Raw genomic sequence first — 17,628 nt, 5'->3', positions numbered from 1 at the left:
CTCAGTGTTGGCACCTGTGTGCATCAGCTGTATTCATTACTCTGACCTTTGGAGTGCTGTTTTAACCCATAACCTACCAACCTATAGGACAAGGGATTTATCTAATGAGCCCCAGCTATTGTAGTTAACATGGAGTTCATACATAGAGGCAAGGAAGATCAGTGCACTTTCAAAAGGAAAATCCAGGGCTCCTATTGCCAGTCTCTGCCATCAGACCTGGACAAGAGGAGGCTGCAAGTTATAGTGTCTTTAGTGCAAGAATGTTTCTCATCAAACTTCACAGGAGCATTGTAAAGAAATTCCGGACACCCAGCTACATGATATGATTGAGCAGAGGACCAAAATCTTGCTCGAAGAGGCAGATTTTGAGGATGATCTTAAAGGAAGGAAAGAGATAAATAGGCAGAGAAGATTAAACAGAGGATTTCGGCGGTTGGCAATGAGCAGTACAAGGCATGGTCTCCGATGATGGGATGATTGAAATCAAGGAGGCTTCAAAGGCCTGACATTAGGAAATTGCAGATCTCTTGGAGGACTCCAGGGGATGGGGTGAGATCTTGATCTGTCATGATCCGTGCGTTATACCAGTCTGCCCATACTCCTAATTCTGGATCAGTGGTGCTGGAAGAACACAGCAATTCAGGCAGCATCCAACGAGCAGCGAAATCGACGTTTCGGGCAAAAGCCCTTCCTGATGCCCGAAACGTCGATTTCGCTGCTCGTTGGATGCTGCCTGAATTGCTGTGTTCTTCCAGCACCACTGATCCAGAATCTGGTTTCCAGCATCTGCAGTTATTGTTTTTACCTTGCCCATACTCCTAAGGCTGCCATGTATACGTGATACTCGGAGAGGGTATTTCTATCAACAGCTGGAATGCTGATTCAGCAGAAGTCAACAATGAAGTGTGGGTCGGGCACCGATGTGGAGAAACAGCTGCCTACAGGGAACAGACCCCAAACACAGTTCCAGAAAATAGTGATGCCTTCCCTGAATGTGCTGCCCAAAGCCAAATATTTCCCTGAGTTCTGTACAACTCAGTTGTAGCTTTATCTCAGTGATGAGGGAAACAGGGACCAGCAGCAACCTATGCCTTTTTTACTTACTCATGGGAAATTGACATCACTTGAAAGGTCAACGTTTGTTGGCCAACTCTAAATATCCCCTTGAATTCCTGCTGTCGGATGGATGTTGTGAAACTTGAAAGGGTTCAGAAAATATTCACAAGGATGTTGCCAGGGTTGGAAGGTTTGAGCTACAGGGAGAGGCAAAATAGGATGGGGCTATTCTCCCTGGGGCTTCGGAGGCTGAGGGGTGACCTCATAGAGGTTTATAAAATCATGAGGGACATGGATAGCATAAATAGACAAGGTCTTTTTCCCAGAGTAGAGGAGTCCAAAACTCGGGGTTTAAGGTGGAAGGGGAAATATTTGAAAGGAACCTAACAGGCAACTTTTTCACACAGAGGGTGGTACGTGTATGGAATGAGCTGCCAGAGGAAGTGGTGGAGGCTGGTACAATTACAACATTTAAAAGGCATCTGGATGGGTATATGAATAGGAAAGGTTTAGATGGATATGGGCCAAATGCTGGCAAATGGGACTAGATTCATTTAGGATATCTCATCAATGTGAACAAGTTGGACTGAAGGGTCTGTTTCCATGCTGTACACCTCAATGACTCTAAGTGAGCAGCTTGCAAAGGTCATTTCAGAGGGCAGTTAAGAGTCAGTTGGGTCACTGTGGGTCTGGAGTCACGTGTGGGCCAGATCAAGTAAGAACAGTAGAGTACCTTCCCTAAAGATCATTAGTGAGCCAGATAGAATTGAAGAACCATCGGGTATTTTTATGATTATAACTAATAAAGCTGATAGTTTAAATCAGATTTATTATCATTCACACGGAATCTGAGTGTTGCTGGCTGGATATTGTCTCGGCACATCCTTCGTTGCCCCCTGAGAGGGTAGTAGCAAGCTGCCTTCTTCAGTTGCTGCAGTCCATTTGGTCTGGGTACACCTCCAATGTTGTTACGGAGGGAAGTGCAGGATTCTGACACAGCAACTAGGCAAGGGTTACAGACTTAGGATGAGGGGTGGCAGATTTAAAACAGAGGTGAGGAGGAATTACATCATTGAAAGGATTATGAGTCTGTGCAATTCACTAATCCAGAGTGTGGTGGATGCCTGGACATTGAGTAAATTTAAGGATGAGACAGACAGGTAATGGGTTAAAACATTATGGAGAGCGGGCAGGAGTGTAGAGCTGAGAGTGAGATGAGATCAGCCAAGATTTGTATCAAATGGTGGAACAGGATTGAGGGGCTGAATGGCCTACCCATGCTCCTATTCTTAGGACACTGAAGGAACAGCGAAATATTTCCCAATGAGGGTGATGAGTGGCTCGGAGAGGAACTTGCAGGTGATGCTGTTCCCATTTGACTGAAGCCCTTGTCCTTCCAGTTAGTAGAGGTTGTAGGTTTGGAAGGTCCTGTTGAAGGAGCTTTGGTGAGTTGCTGCAGTGCGTCTTGTAGACGGTATGCTAATATGGTACATCATTTGCATTTAAATTTCTAACAACCGACAAGGTTTGGAACGCATTGTGCCGAATTACTAGTCCCATGTGCAGTTCCTTATCTGAGGAAAGATGGTTTAGGGTTAAGATTAGAGTTAGGGTCAGGGTTAGGGTCAGAGTCAGGATTAGGGCCAGGGTCATGGTCAAGATTAGGGTCATGGTTAGGTTTAGGATCAGGATCAGGGTCAGGGTCAGGATTAGGGTCAGGTCAGGATCAGTGTTGAGGTAGGTTAAGCATCAGGGTCAGGGTTAGGGTCAGGGTTAGGGATAGGGTAAGGGTCAGGGTTAAGGTTAGGGTTACGGTCAAGATTAGGAAGCTATGGAGCGATTGCAATGAAGGTTTACCAGATTGATTCCAGGGATGGCAGGACTGACTTATGAAGCGCGGCTGGATCGTTTCAGACTAAATTCACTGGAGTTTAGAAGAATAAGAAGGGATTTCATGGAGACCTATAAAACCCTAACAGGACAAGACATGAAGGATGCCCCCAATGGTGGTGTAGTGAAGAACCAGGGGCCACACTCTAAGGATACAGGGTAAGCCATTTAGGACTGAGATGAGGAGAAATTTCTTCACTCAGAGGCTGGTTGGACTTCTCTGTCACAGAAGATGAGGCCAAAACATTGAATGTTTTCAAGAAGAAATTAGATGTTTTCTTAGGGCTAAAGGGATCATTAGATAAGGGGAGAAAGCGGGAACTGGGGACCAAGTTGGATGATCAGCCATGATCATATTGAATGGTGAAGCAGGTATGAAGGGCCGAATGACCTACTCCTGCTCATATTTTTTATGTGTCAGAGCCATTACTATTTCACTTCCTTTCCATGGTATGACGTGTAGTGTCTCACATGTAGTCAAATTACTCTAAGGCTCTCTGAGCTTTGAAATAGAATCCAAGGCAGTACGCAAGAGCAAAGATTTCACCCGATGTTAGTTTAGTGCCCTTCCAACTCTGAGGTTGGGTAGTTTCTAGTCCCACTCCGGGCGTGTGCTCCTGTAAGATGCAGGGAGTGCTGCATTGTCAGCGATACCATGTTTCAGATGAGGTATTAAACGGAATGCCCTACCTGCTCTCTCTGGTGGATGTAAAAGAATTTCCAGCATTTCACCGAAGAGCTCTAACCAGTATCATTATCTGTCCCTCAACCAACATCACAATAGTTGGATTATCTAGTCCTTGACATATTACTGATTGTGTGACCACACTTGCTGTGTGAAAGCTCTGCTTACAACACCAGATGGTATTCTCCACAATGTACACTGGAACACCTATTTCCCAGTGGATGTTATCTTCCTCAAAAGGCACATTTTGCAAAGCATTGCAATGTCTATAAAGTGCTATGGAATGTCCAAGGTCCTGATAGGAGGATGTTGCCAGGTATGGAAAGTTTGAGTTGGAAAGAAAGACTGGAGAGGCTGGGACGTTTTTTCACTGGAACGTAGGAGGCTGAGAGGTGATCTGATAGAAGTTTATAAAATAATGAGAGGTATAGATAGAGTTAATGGTAATGGAAATCCCCCACCCTCTTTTCTCGAGGGTGGGGGATTTCAAAACTAGCGGGCACATTTTTAAGGTAAGGGGAGAGAGATTTTAAAAAGACATGAGGGACAAAATGTTTTGCACAGAGAATAGTTAGTGTGTGGAATGAACTCACTGAGGAAGTGGTAGACGCAGGCACAATTACAACCTTCGAAAAAAAATGCGGATACGTTCATGAATAGGAAAGGTTTGGAGGGATATGGGCCAGGAGCAGGCAGGTGGGACTAGTTTAGTTTGGAATTATGTTCGGCATGGACTGGTTGGACTGAAGGGTCTGTTTCTGTGCTATACGACTCTGACTCTATGTCTTTCCTTATATTTCACCAGTGTGTCTGGTTTAGCGTAACAGATATCATCACAGTTGAAATGTGGAATGTTAAACAGACAGCATGCAAACTCCCACTCGTCATCTCATTCAGCTTTCTGAGTACTGACCAAGTCTACACTCCAAGGGGACCAGGCAAGCACTAGTCTTTCTGCAGAAACTAACTCAAGCAGCCGCAACGTGATGCTGCCTGCAAGTGGGATTTAGCAGAGAAAGTGCTGCCTGATTTAATGAGCTGAGAGATCACAATGAAAAGCCCAGAGCGCGTGAAGTGCCTGCGTCAGCAGATCTATATACTGCAGTAAAATTCCATCGGCTCTGAACTGCTGTACATCTGTGAGGAGCCGTCACACAGTAGAATGCCTAAACACCTCATCGTATTCTAGACTGATGACCTGCTTCCCTGATGTAACCTCTCTGATTCAATGTGAGAGCAGTTCTCCTTCATCATATACCATAAACAGTGGATGTTACATTCCACTGTATACACAGGAACCACTACTGTTCTCAGCTGCTATTTCCAGCACTGTACATAGGGACAGCTGTTCCATTGTACATACAGCAATTGCTCTTCTCCAGAATACACATGTAGATTGCTATTGTCTGCAGTATGAGGGGGGATTTAAAAGGGACCTAAGGGGCAACTTTTTCACACAGAGGGTGGTGCGTGTATGGAATGAGCTGCCAGAGGAAGTGGTGAAGGCTGGTACAATTACAACATTTAAAAGGCATCTGGATGGGTATATGAATAGGAAGGGTTTAGAGGGATATGACCAGGTGCTGGCAAATGGAACTAGATTTATTCAGGACATCTTGTCAGTATGGACAAGTTGGACCGAAGGGTCTGCTTCTGTGTTGAATGCCCAGGAATTGCTATTCTCCAAATATACACAGGCACTGCTATCCTCTGTAATATACAGTGACTGAAATTCTCCACAGTTAGAGGAAGGATATTATTAAACTGGAGAAGGTTCAGAAGAGATTTACCAGGATGTTGCTGGGTCTATAAGGTTTGAGTTATAGAGAAAGGCTGGATACGTTGGGACATTTCTTCACTGGAGCTTAGGAGTTGGAGAGGTGACCTTATCAGAATTTGTAAATTAATGAGAGGTATAGATGGGGACTTATACAATTAATGGTATGGCCTTGGGTAGAGTTGTAAACAGAAGGAACAAGGGGTTTAGGTACATCATTCTTTGCAGTTTGCATCACATACAGATAGGGTGGTAAAAAAGGGCTTTAGCACGCTTGCCTTCATTGCTCAGTTGAGTATAGGAGTTGGGACGCCATGTTGAGGTTGTACAGGATATTGGTGAGGCCTCTTCCGGAGAACTGTGTCCACTTCGGGTCACCCAGTTGTAGAGATAATATTTTTAAGCTGGAGAGGTTTCAGAAGAGATTTACCAGGATGTTGCTGGGTATGGAAGGCTGAAATTATAAAGAAAGGCTGGATAGACTGGGACATTTTTCACTGGAGTTTTGGAGATCGAGAGGGCGACCTTATGGAAGTTAATAAATTGATGAGGGGCATAGATAGAGTTAATGATAGTTGTCTTTTCCCTAGGATGGAGAATTTTAAGGCTCGTGGGCACATTTTTAAGGTGAGAGAAAAGAGGTTTAAAAAAGACAAGGGGGTGATTTTTTTTACCCAAAGGGTGGTTTGCGTGTGGAATGATCTTATTGAGGAAGTGGTGGATATGGGTACAATTACAACATTTAAAAGACATTTGGATAAGTACATGAATAGGAAAGGTTTGGAGGGATATGGGCCATGAATAGGCTGGTGGGACTAGTTTAGTTTGGAATTATGTTCGGCATGGACTGGTTGGACCAAACAGTCTGTTTCCGTGCTGTGTGACTCTATGACTGCTATTCTCCATACAGGCAGTATTAACCTCTATAATACGCACAACGCACATAATTCTCCATAAGATACACAAGGACAGCTACTCCATGTGTTTTTCACAGGGCATGCTGTTCTCCACAAGATACATGTTTTAAGAAGAATATTATTAGGCAGAAGAGGATTCAGAAAAGATTTACCAGGTGATTGCCAGGAATGGAGGGTTTGAATTATAAAGAGGGGCTGGATTGATTGGAACTTTTTTCACTGGAGCGTAGGATGGTGAGAGGTGACCTTATAGAGGTTATAAAAGCATGAGGGGTATGGATAGAGATAATGGTAAGTATTTTTTCCCTAGGGTGGATGCCTTCATGATTTGGAGGCATATTTTTAAGGTGAGAGGAGAAAGATTTAAAAAAGACAAGAGGGGCAATTTTTTTAGTTGAAACTTTATTGCTGGAACAGCACAGCAGGTCAGGCAGCATCCAGGGAACAGGAGATTCGACGTTTCGGGCACAGGCCCTTCTTCCTGAAGAAGGGCCTGTGCCCGAAACGTCGAATCTCCTGTTCCCTGGATGCTGCCTGACCTGCTGTGCTGTTCCAGCAATAAAGTTTCAACTTTGATCTCCAGCATCTGCAGACCTCACTTTCTCCGGGCAATTTTTTTACACAGAGAATGGTTTGTGTGTGGAATGAATTTCCTGATGAAGTGGTGGATGTGGGTACAGTTACATTTGGATAAGTACATGAATAGGAAAGGTTGGGAGGGATATGGGCCAAGTGCAGGCAGGTGGGACTAGATTAGTCTGGGATTATGCTCAGCACGGACTGGTTGGACCGAAGGGTCTGCTTCTGTGCTGTAAGGCTCTAAGTCCCTATATACAATGACTGTGAATATTGATTCACATAGAAAGCTATACTACACAGATTGCACAAGGGTACTGTCTCTAAATATACATAGGATATATTCTGTGCACTATGGACAAGGGAATCTATTCCCCACATAATGCACAGTCATGGCTATTTTCCACAATGCATACAAGGATTGCAATTCTCCAAAAGGTCCTACATGTACTGCTATTCTCCATCATATACACGTGACCTGCTACTCACCCAGTACACACAGGCTCTTTTCCACAGTGTGCTATTCCACAGAATGTACACAGGGACTTCTATTCTCTACCACATATATAGAGACTGCTCTTGTCTGCAATATACAAAGCACATGAGAAACAGGGGCAGAAGAAGATTATTCACCCTTCATCTGTCCACCATTCAACAAGATCATGGCTGATCCTCATAGCCCTCAACTCCCCAATATTTCAACAACTACCTCCTTCTTCTTTAAATAGTTTCAGTGATCTAGCGTCCACAACTCTCTGAGGTAGAGAATTCTACACATTCACTCTCTCCTTGGAGAAAAAATTCCTTTGCTTTTCAGTTTGAAATGCGTGTCTCCCTATTCTGTAAGAATGCCCCCTAGTCCAAAGCCCCCCATTAGTGGAAATATCTTTGTGGGCCGGCACAGCACCTGGGGCAGCACAGTGGCTCAGTGGTTAGCACTGCTGCCTCACAACACCAGGGACCCGGGTTCAATTCCAGCCTCAGGTGACTGTCTGTGTGGAGTTTGCACATTCTCCCCATGTCTGCGTGAGTTTCCTCCCACAGTCAAAAGGTGCGCAGGTCAGGTAGATTGACCATGTGCCCAGGGTTGTGTAGGTTAGGTGGATTAGCCAAGGGGAATGCAAGGTTACAGGAATAGGGTTGGGTCTGGGTGGGATGTTCTGCAGAGTGTTGGTGTGGACTTGATGGGCTGAATGGCCTGCTTCCACACTATAGGGATTCTATGACTCTGGCAAGCCCAGTTAGCATCTTGTTTCAATAAGATCACCCTCCATTCTTATAAACTTTAATGAATAAAGGCCTAACCTGTCTAATTGCTCTCATTAAGGAAACCACATCTGAAGAAGGAGCTTTGTGAATCTCTTTTGAGCTGAGTCCAATGTATGTTATCCTTTTTTAAATGCAGGGACCAACAACCTGTATAGTTTCAACATGACTTGTTAATGTTTAAACTCCAAGCAAAATTCCACTTGCCTTCATAAATACATACCCAGGGACTGCTATTTCCTGCAACATACACAGGGTTTGCTATTCACCACCGTATACCTAAGGATCTTAACTTTGCCCCTCACCTGAAGTGTGGTGGCCATCACCACCAATCGTCTCTCTCCATCGGCAGAACATCTTACAGAGCTATTACGACTTGACATTTACACAAGGACTGCTATGCTCCACCATATACAAGGAGGCTGCCAGTTTCCACTCTACACATTCACTGCTGTTCTTCGTAATATACACATAGTCTGCTGCTCTCCGCTGTATACACAGAGACTGCTATTTCCTACAAGATACAAGAGCACTACTGGTTTCCATAATGTACATAGGGACTATTATTTTCCACAGTGCACACAGTGAAATTCTCCACAGTATACCACAAGTGCAGCTATTCTCCATGATATACACAGGGACTGCGTTCTCCTCAAAATGCACTGGATCTACTATCCTTCAGAATATACTTTCTACACAGCAACTGCTATTCTCAACAAATTAGACTGCTCTTCTCTATAATATACAGAGGGATCATTATTTTCCACTGACTGCTATTTAGCATATGATAGATAGATATCGCTATTGTCCAGAATATTCACAAGGACTGCTTTTTACAACAATACAAACAGACTGTAATTCTGCATGGTATACACAAGGACTACTCGTTTTCACAATATATACAGGGACTGCTATTCCGTGTAATACACACAAGGACTAAGGCTTTCCACAATAGACAGGACAGCATTTTCTCTGCAATATATATGCTATTCTTGACAGTACATTACAGGTACTGTTATTTTCCGCAATATATAGAAGACATTTTATTCTTTGGAATATGGACAAATTGGACCAAAGGGTCTGTTTCCGTGCTGTACATAGCTATGACTCTATACACAGTGACTGCTATTCCCTGTAACATACACATGGACTAAGTTTCTCAACAATAGACACAGACATTGTTATTCTGTGTGAAATACACAGAGAGTGTTTCTGTCCACAATGTGCAAGGTAAGTTTGATTCGCCACAAATAGACATGAACTGCTATTCTCGGTAATATAAACAATGGATGTTACTCTCCCCAGTATACAGAAGGATTGCTATAATATACACAAGAGCTGTTACTTCCTTAGAGTGTGAAATCTTTGTTAACAGACAATTCCAAAATAAAACACATGAGTCAAAGAATTTAACTAGTAAAGTATACAGGAGGGAAACACTGATATAATAGTATGAAAATTAAGCATATTCAACCCCTCAAGCTTTCTCTGCCATTCTATAAGATTGTGGCTGATTTGATCACTGCAAGTTCTCACTGATCCCTGACAACCTTTCCCCCCACCCCACCTCCCCCCTCCCATTCCCCACTACTTATCAAAAATCTCACTGCTCTGCCTTAAAAATAACCACATTTGGAGTAAGAGGGTTTCAAAGACTCGTGAAAGAAAATTTCTCCTCATCTGTCTTAAATGGGCAATGTCTTATTTTTAAATGATGGCTCCGAGTTCTAGACTCTCCCACAAGAGGAAACATCCTCTCCCCACCTATTCTGCCAAGCCCTCCCTGTTCTTGTCTCAATTACGTTGCCTCTTGTTCTTTTAAACTCAAGCACACCAACAATGGTGGTTCCTGATGGAAGGGCTCTTGCCTGAAATGTCGATTCTCCTGCTCCTCAGATACCTGACCGCCTGTGCTTTACCAGCACCACGATCTCCACACTAACAATGAACCGGACTAACCAATCCACATAAAACAAACTGCCCATTCTAGGTATTAGTCCAAGAAACCTTCTCTGAACTGCCTACAAGACATTCATTTCCTTCCTAATAACAATGTAAACATCTCTAATTTTAAATAATGCTGATGTCGCTTTGTGCATTTTCTGTGCAGTGTAACCTGAATGCAACACTCTGTCTAAGCACCCTATGACCTGAATGTTTTTGTTTGCTATGATCTGTTTGTACTGCTCGCAAAACAAAACTTTTCACTGCACTTAGGTACATGTGACAACAATAAATTAAATCAAGTCAAATCAAATTAAATAAGGAGACTAATACTATACATTATACTCCAGATGTAGTATCACCAACGCCCTGAATAAATAAAACACAACCTTCCTCCACTTATATTCAATTGCGTTTGAGATAAATGAGAGCTTTCGATTTAAGAACTTTACTTAATTACTTGTTGTACCTTTTGCAATTCATCTATGAGGGCACCAAGATGTCTCTGCATCTCTGAACTCTGCAATTTCTGATTATTTCAGTCATATGCTGCTCAATTATTCTTCCTGTCAAAATTAGCAATTTTACATTTTCCCACGTATTACTCCATTTACAGATATTTGCCCACCCACCTAATCTATTTATATCTCATTATAGAATCCTTACATTCTCTTCACAACTTACTTTCCTACATCTGTGTCATCAGCAAATGTAGTGACCATATCTTTGGCTCTTTCATTTGTGTTCATTGTTAATAGTTGAGGCCCCAGCACTGATCTACATGGTACACCAATCGTTACATTAGTCAACCAGAAGATTACCCTCTCATGCTTTTTTTCTGTTTCTAGTTAGCCAGCCAACCTTCTCTCCATGCCACTTTGCTGCTCCTTGAGCTTTTACTTTCCGCAATAGCCTTTGAATAGGCACCTTATCAAATGCTCTTTGGAAATCTAAGTACATTACATCTACCAGTTCCCCTTTTATCTACACATGTTACTTATTCAAAAATACCTATAAATTGGTTAGACATGATATACATTTCACAAAACCGCGCTGGCTCTGCCTAGTTACCTTAAGCTAGTCTTAGGCCCTAATATGACATTTCTATTAAGAGTTTCTAACATCTTCCCTGTGACATATGTTAAGCCAACTGGCCCATAGTTTCCTGCTTTCTGCCTCCTTCCCCTTTTGAGTGAAGGAGGTATATTTGCCATCTTCCAATTTAATAGAACCTTCTTGAATATAGGATGTCTTAAAAACCCCATCTGGTTCACTAATGCTCTTCAGGGAAGGAAATCTGCCAGCCTTACCTGGTCTGGTCTACATATGACTCCAGACTCACAACAATGTGGTTGACTCTTGGGCCCTCTGAAATCACTTCAAGGGCAATTAGAGATGTGCTGGTGTCCCGTGATGACTACATCCCATGAAAGAATGATTCAAAAACAGAGCAACCTGTACCAGATATCTCCTTTTATGGTTGATTCTAATATTAGGGGCCACAGAAGTAAAATTAGAGATTGTCCTTTTTGGACAGAGAAGACTTTTTTCTCTGAGACAGTGGAACTCAGGAATTTGGAAGACAGTGATCGGGGTCCAATTCAAGTATTTGAGGTGACTGTGGTCAGATTCCTGTTAGGGAGGTCATCAGGAATAGGTGGGAGCGGGGTACTCAAACATAAACAGATCAGACATGATCTTATTGAATGGCAGAGCTGATTCAAGGGGCTGAATGGCCTCTTCAGTTCCTATGTTATATGCTCGTATGTCTATTTAATTTGAACCACTTCGTCACAAACCTTCTGGGAAAAGTCAATAGAGAAAGTTTTTCACTAAATAGCATGGATCTGTGGTGTGGGGTGTGGTACAAGTGAGAACAAATTTAGAAAATTCAAGCAAAAGGTCAAGGAGTATTGTGATATGGATAATCATAGTGAGAATGGTGTGGGCTGGACAAAGTCAGAAGTCACAGGACACCAGGTTAAAGTCCAACAGGTTTATTTGAAATCACAAGCTTTTTGAGCACTGCTCCTTCATCAGGTGATGTGATTTCAAATAAACCTGTTGGACTATAATCTGGTGCTGTGTGACTTCTGAGACAGAGAATGGGACTAGGAAGGTAAGGAACATACAGACACAAGACTGCGACAACCAATAATCTTAAAGAAAATTGCAAGAACTCAGAATCAAAAGCTCTTTTAGACGTAAGACCATAAGAAATAGGAACGAAAGGAAGCCATTCGGCCCCTCAGTTCTACTCTATCGTTCAATAAGATCATGTTTAATCCAACATTCCCCACATCCACTTTCCTGCCCTTCCCCCATAATTCCTCAACTGATAAGGAATCTATTGATCTCAGCCTTAAATATACACAAGGATTCTGCCACACCACCCCCCGCCTCCCCCCAACACCACTCTTTTTATGTAGCAATTATAACAAGATAAATAAATAGATAGCATAATTATAAATAAATATGTTTGGCCTGATAGCTATTATAGAGACATGGTTGCAAGGTGACCAAAGCATGGTATGGATATTCAGGGGTACTTAACACTTTGAAAGGCAAAACAGAAAGGGAGAGAGGTTAGACAGGCAGGTTGGTAATTACTGAGACCACTATGATAGTGAGACATGATCTTGGTTCAGAGGGTCAAGCGGTTGAATCAGTTTCGGTAAAGATAAAAAATAGCAAAGGAAAGAATCACTGATTGGAGTGATTTGTAGGTCACATAATAGAAGCTACATGAAGGACAGAGGATACTTCAAGAGATAATGGGACCTGTAAGATGGTACTGGATAATTCTGGGCCATCACATAAATTAGACAAACTAAAGGGGCAAAGGTTGCCTCAACGACAAATTTATTGAATGTTTTAGGCCATTTTCTGAGAACGCTATGTTGTAGAAACAATTAGTAAATAGACTAAATTATATCTGATAGTGCAATGAGACAGGATTAATTAATGATTTCATTGTAAAGGATTCTCAAAGGAAGAATGATCATAACATGATAGTATTTCACTTTCAGTTCGAGCGTGAGAAATGTCAGTGTTACCCTCTCTCTCTTTCAAGTGGTTCTTCCAAGTGAGGAGGATAATTCTCATGCATTGCACTTGGGTACAGAGGGTTTTTTTTGGTGGGGACATTGCTACAGCTGTAACGGCACACTAGAAGCTCTCTCACTCTTATCACCTTGTCATAGGTGAAATAATTCCGCAGAGGCCTGTAACCCTTCACCATGTCACCTTTACTTACATGTGCAGAGTCCTTGACACTGATCCAGTTCCCTCAGAGCCAGCTGTCAGAGTGAACAGAATGTCTGACACTCTTGTTTATATCTGTCAGCCAGGGCCCCCGATTGGACCAGATTAACAGCCCCAATAAGGGAACTCATATTCTACAAAGACCACATGGTCGACCTCATTACAATCACTACATCCCTTTCCCTCTGAGTGAGAGGATATAGGCCAGTACTTTCCTTTTTTGTAACTCCTCCTTGGGGTGTTTTAGCATTGGGTCAGGTTCCTCTGACTGTGCCTCTGACGTGGGCGGTGTGTAACATACAGGAGCTCCCTCTTCTGCCTGGAGCATCTCGGAAGAAATTCTTTCTGCTCTTCAGGTGGCAAAGGCATCAGGGCAGCAACATCCACTGTGTTCCTCTCCAATTCCGAGATATCTTCAATGCTTCATGGAGAGGGAGAACCCACAGGTTCCGCATCAGTCAGAAAAGCTGTCGAGGAGCCGGGTAGGATTTTTCCCTGCGTCGTTTATGAGTTTGCAGCTTTAATATGGTCCTCATGCTTCTTCAGGATTGTCACACCTACCCAAACGTTATACACGTCACTGGACCTGACCTCGTGTCGACCAAGCCTCTTACCTATGCGGAGCCATTCCCGAGATTCCTACACCTAACTTCATCTCCTGAAGTAAACTGTCTCTCTCGCTTAGCGGAGTCTCGTGTCCAGCATTGATGATCCTGATACAGTTTCACCCTACACCCTCCCAGGTCTGGAAAGATCAGATTTAACCTGGTGTAGAGTCTTCTCCCCATCAGCAACTCTGCTGGAGCTATCCCTGTAGTTGCATGAGGGGTGGTGCTAAAACCAAATAGGAACGGGACAGTTTGATTGGATTAGATTCCCTACAGTGTGAAAACAGGCCCTTCGGCCCAACCAGTCCACATCCACCCTCTGAAGAGCAACCCACCCATACCCACTTCCTCTGACTAATGCACCTAACACTACGGGCAATTTAGCATGGCCAATTCACCTGACCTGCACATCTTTGGACTGTGGGAGGAAACCGGAGCACCCGGAGGAAACCCACGCAAACACGGGGAGAATGTGCAAACTCCACACAGACAGTCGGCCAAGGCTGGAATCAAACCTGGGTCCCTGGCTCTGTGAGACAGCGTGCTAACCACTGAGCCACCGTGCCGCCCCTTCTGGTATCGAGTGAAGCTGTCGGCTGTTTCTTTAAGCCTGCCTTCAAGGTTTGGACTGCTCTTTCTGCCAGACCATTGGATGATGGATGGTATGGTGCTATCCTTATGTGTTGAATACTTATTTGACTTTAAGAAATACTCAAATTCCCTGCTGGTAAACGATTGCCCTTTATCAGTTACCAACACTTCAGGGAGTCCATGCATTATAAAAGCTTTTATATTGTCATCCCTAAGTTTGTCGAACAAACTCTATTCATGTCCAGCCACACTAAGTGAATATCCACAACCACTAAGAACAGTAAGCCCATATAAGGACCTGCATAGTTGACATGCAACTGAGTCCAGGGTTTACCCTGCCACTCCCACAAACATGGGGGTAATTTTTTTTGTCCTTGTTGGCACTCTGGCACTGTCCCACCAATGCGGCTATGTCTGCATCCAATCCTGGCCACCAGACATAACTTCTCACCAACATCTTCTTTTTGGAAACCCCTGGATGACCTTGATGGAGCTCAGCCAGTATCTGGCAGCAACCTTTGCTCGAGTCAATCACTCTCACTCCCCATAATAACGTGTAGTTCTCGACGGTGATCTGGTCTCTCCAGGTTCGGAAAGGTTTCAATTCTGGTTGTGACAACCTTTTGGCTTCCCCATCACCACCAGCTGCTTCAGTTTTGCCAGGCCTGGATCTTTCTGCATCTAAAGTTTGATACTGTCATCTGTGGCTGGAAGTGTGTCCAGAACATTTAAAGCCATTATGGACTCTTCCAGTGGGAGGTGGGTCAATGTGTTTACACTTGCTACTTGGCCTCAGTGTTCCAACTATACATTCTTAGTATTACAGCCTACCACTGAGTTCAGCCTGAGGCCTTGGATGGCACTACCTTGTCCTCTTTAAATAGACCCAGCAGAGGTTTGTGGGCTGTTATTATTACAAATTTATATCTGTAAAGGTACTGGTGGAACTTTCTGACTCCAAATATGACCAGCAAACCTCCCTTTGCTCTCTGAGTATATTACGCTATGCATTAGCCAAAGTTCTAGATGCATACGCTACCAGACATCTCTCTCCATTGGGCCACCTCTGAGCTAATATAGCCCCAATAGCCCCAAGTCCAGACAGGGAGGCATCACATGGACTTATCGGGTGCCAACACCTTGGAGGATGATAGCTGTTTTTTCACTTCCCTGAAAGTCTTGGTTACATGACCATTTCCAATGCTGACCCTTTTTTTCAAAGGTGACAGGATGGAAGCCAGGTTATGTATGAACCTTCCATAATAATTTACCAGCCCAAGGAAAGACCTAAGCTCCCATACAGACTTGGGAGCCTAGGTCACTTGGAGTGCCTGGAACACACATTTTTCCCTTCTAAGGCATATGCCTGCCTGGGAGAAACTCATAAGGACTATATCCAAGTTCTCTAAGTGATCCTTATTGCCTTCCCTGTTATTAGCATGTCATCAAGATAAATGGCGATCTGGGGCAGACCTTGTAAAATGTTCTCCTTCGTCCGCTGAAAAATGGCACAGGCTGATGATACCCTACATGGCAGTCTCATGTATTGATAAAAACCCTTATGGGTATTAATTGTAGCTTACTTCAGGGAATCCTCATCTATCCACAATTGCAAGTACACATGGCTCATGTCCAGCATTGCTTATGAATCCTCTATGCGAGGGACTGAGTAATTATCCAGTTGGGAAAAGCAGTTTACCATTGGTTTAAAATCCTCACAAAATCGAACTGACCCATTGAGCTTCACAACCCGTCTGACCCGTGCTGCCCACTCCACAACCCGGACTGGTTCAATGATTCCTTCCCTTTCCAGCCTCTTGATGCTGCCTCTAACTTTGCCCATAAGGCAAATGGTACTGGGTGGGCCTCACACAATCAAAGAACTGCTTCCTGGTCACCATGCAAGGCGGCCTTGGCTCCTCTGATTGTCCATAGACCTTCCAGGATTTAATGAGGACTTCACTCAGGCAGCCATTTTCGAACTGAAAAATGTTGTACCAATTTAGGCGAATTTTTCTCAACCAATTTCGCACCATCAAGTTTGAGCCCAAGCCTTTTACTATAATCAGTGGGAACTGAACCAGCTGCTTCTTATAAGAGACTGAAACCGAGTTGTACCGTTAATCTGTAAAGGCTCCCCCTTTATTGTAGGTTCTCAGTCTAGCTGAGATATTGAGCAAACACTGGACTCAAATGTCCAGAGCAAATTTAGCTAAAGACTGTTTCTGCGATCACTGAAACATCCACACCAATATCAGCCGTTGGTAACCATTCAACCAAACGTTTATTTGGATTGGTTCTGACTTAGATGTTCCTAAGCAATTTAACTGTTTCAAATCAGATGTAGGTGGACTTTCTGGGGTGTGCACTCTCCTGCATATCGGCCGGTGAGTTCTTTACTCCATTTAGGTCTAATGGAACTCCTCTGCTGTCTCACGTCTGCATACCGACAACAACTATAATAGCTTGCTGGCCCAGATCCTGAAAATAATTTTAACCATTTGGTCAAGGCTTGGCATTGTTTTGCTGTGGGCTGATCTGGAGTCCCTCTGTTCAGGACATGTCCTGTGTGAGGCTTTGCAATTGCCTTCACTGAAGTGGTGTTTCCCCAAGCTCAGTCAGACTGGCGAGGGTGTCCACTTCCATTGGCATTCCTTTTAACTCATATGCCCCACTTAGACTCATAGAGAGTCATAGGGTCCTACAGCATGGAGATAGGCCCTTTGGCCCAAACTGGTCCATGCCGTCCATCCACACTAACCCCATTTCCCTACACGTAGCTCATATCCTTCAACGCCTTTCCTATCCATGTATCCATACTTGTTTCATTTTCCAATGACAGAGTCAGATGTAGTGCCTTTTTGAAGTCCAGTTGGGCTTCAACTAGTGGGTGCATTTGCATGGTTGCATTATCAATCCCACTCCCATCACCACTGAAATGACCCCACAGAGCTGGTATCCCACCACTAAGTCAGCCTTTATTTACATGGGGAGAGTCCTTGACATTGATCCAGCTCCCTCAGAGCTAGCTCCCAGTGTGAACAGGATGTCTGA

At 43.6% G+C, this 17,628-nt stretch overlaps 1 protein-coding gene across 2 annotated transcripts in view; it reads right to left on the bottom strand.

The window, feature by feature from the left end:
• LOC122542133 (potassium voltage-gated channel subfamily C member 1-like) overlaps positions 1–17,628 on the bottom strand; it is a 75,746-nt gene that overhangs the window by 39,901 nt on the left and 18,217 nt on the right. The gene's annotated exons all lie outside the window — the stretch shown is intronic.

Source organism: Chiloscyllium plagiosum, chromosome 39 (genome assembly GCF_004010195.1).
Source record: "Chiloscyllium plagiosum isolate BGI_BamShark_2017 chromosome 39, ASM401019v2, whole genome shotgun sequence".
Lineage (NCBI taxonomy): Eukaryota > Metazoa > Chordata > Chondrichthyes > Orectolobiformes > Hemiscylliidae > Chiloscyllium > Chiloscyllium plagiosum.
Note: the sequence above shows the minus strand (reverse complement) of the source record. Positions and strands in the feature narration are given on the sequence as shown.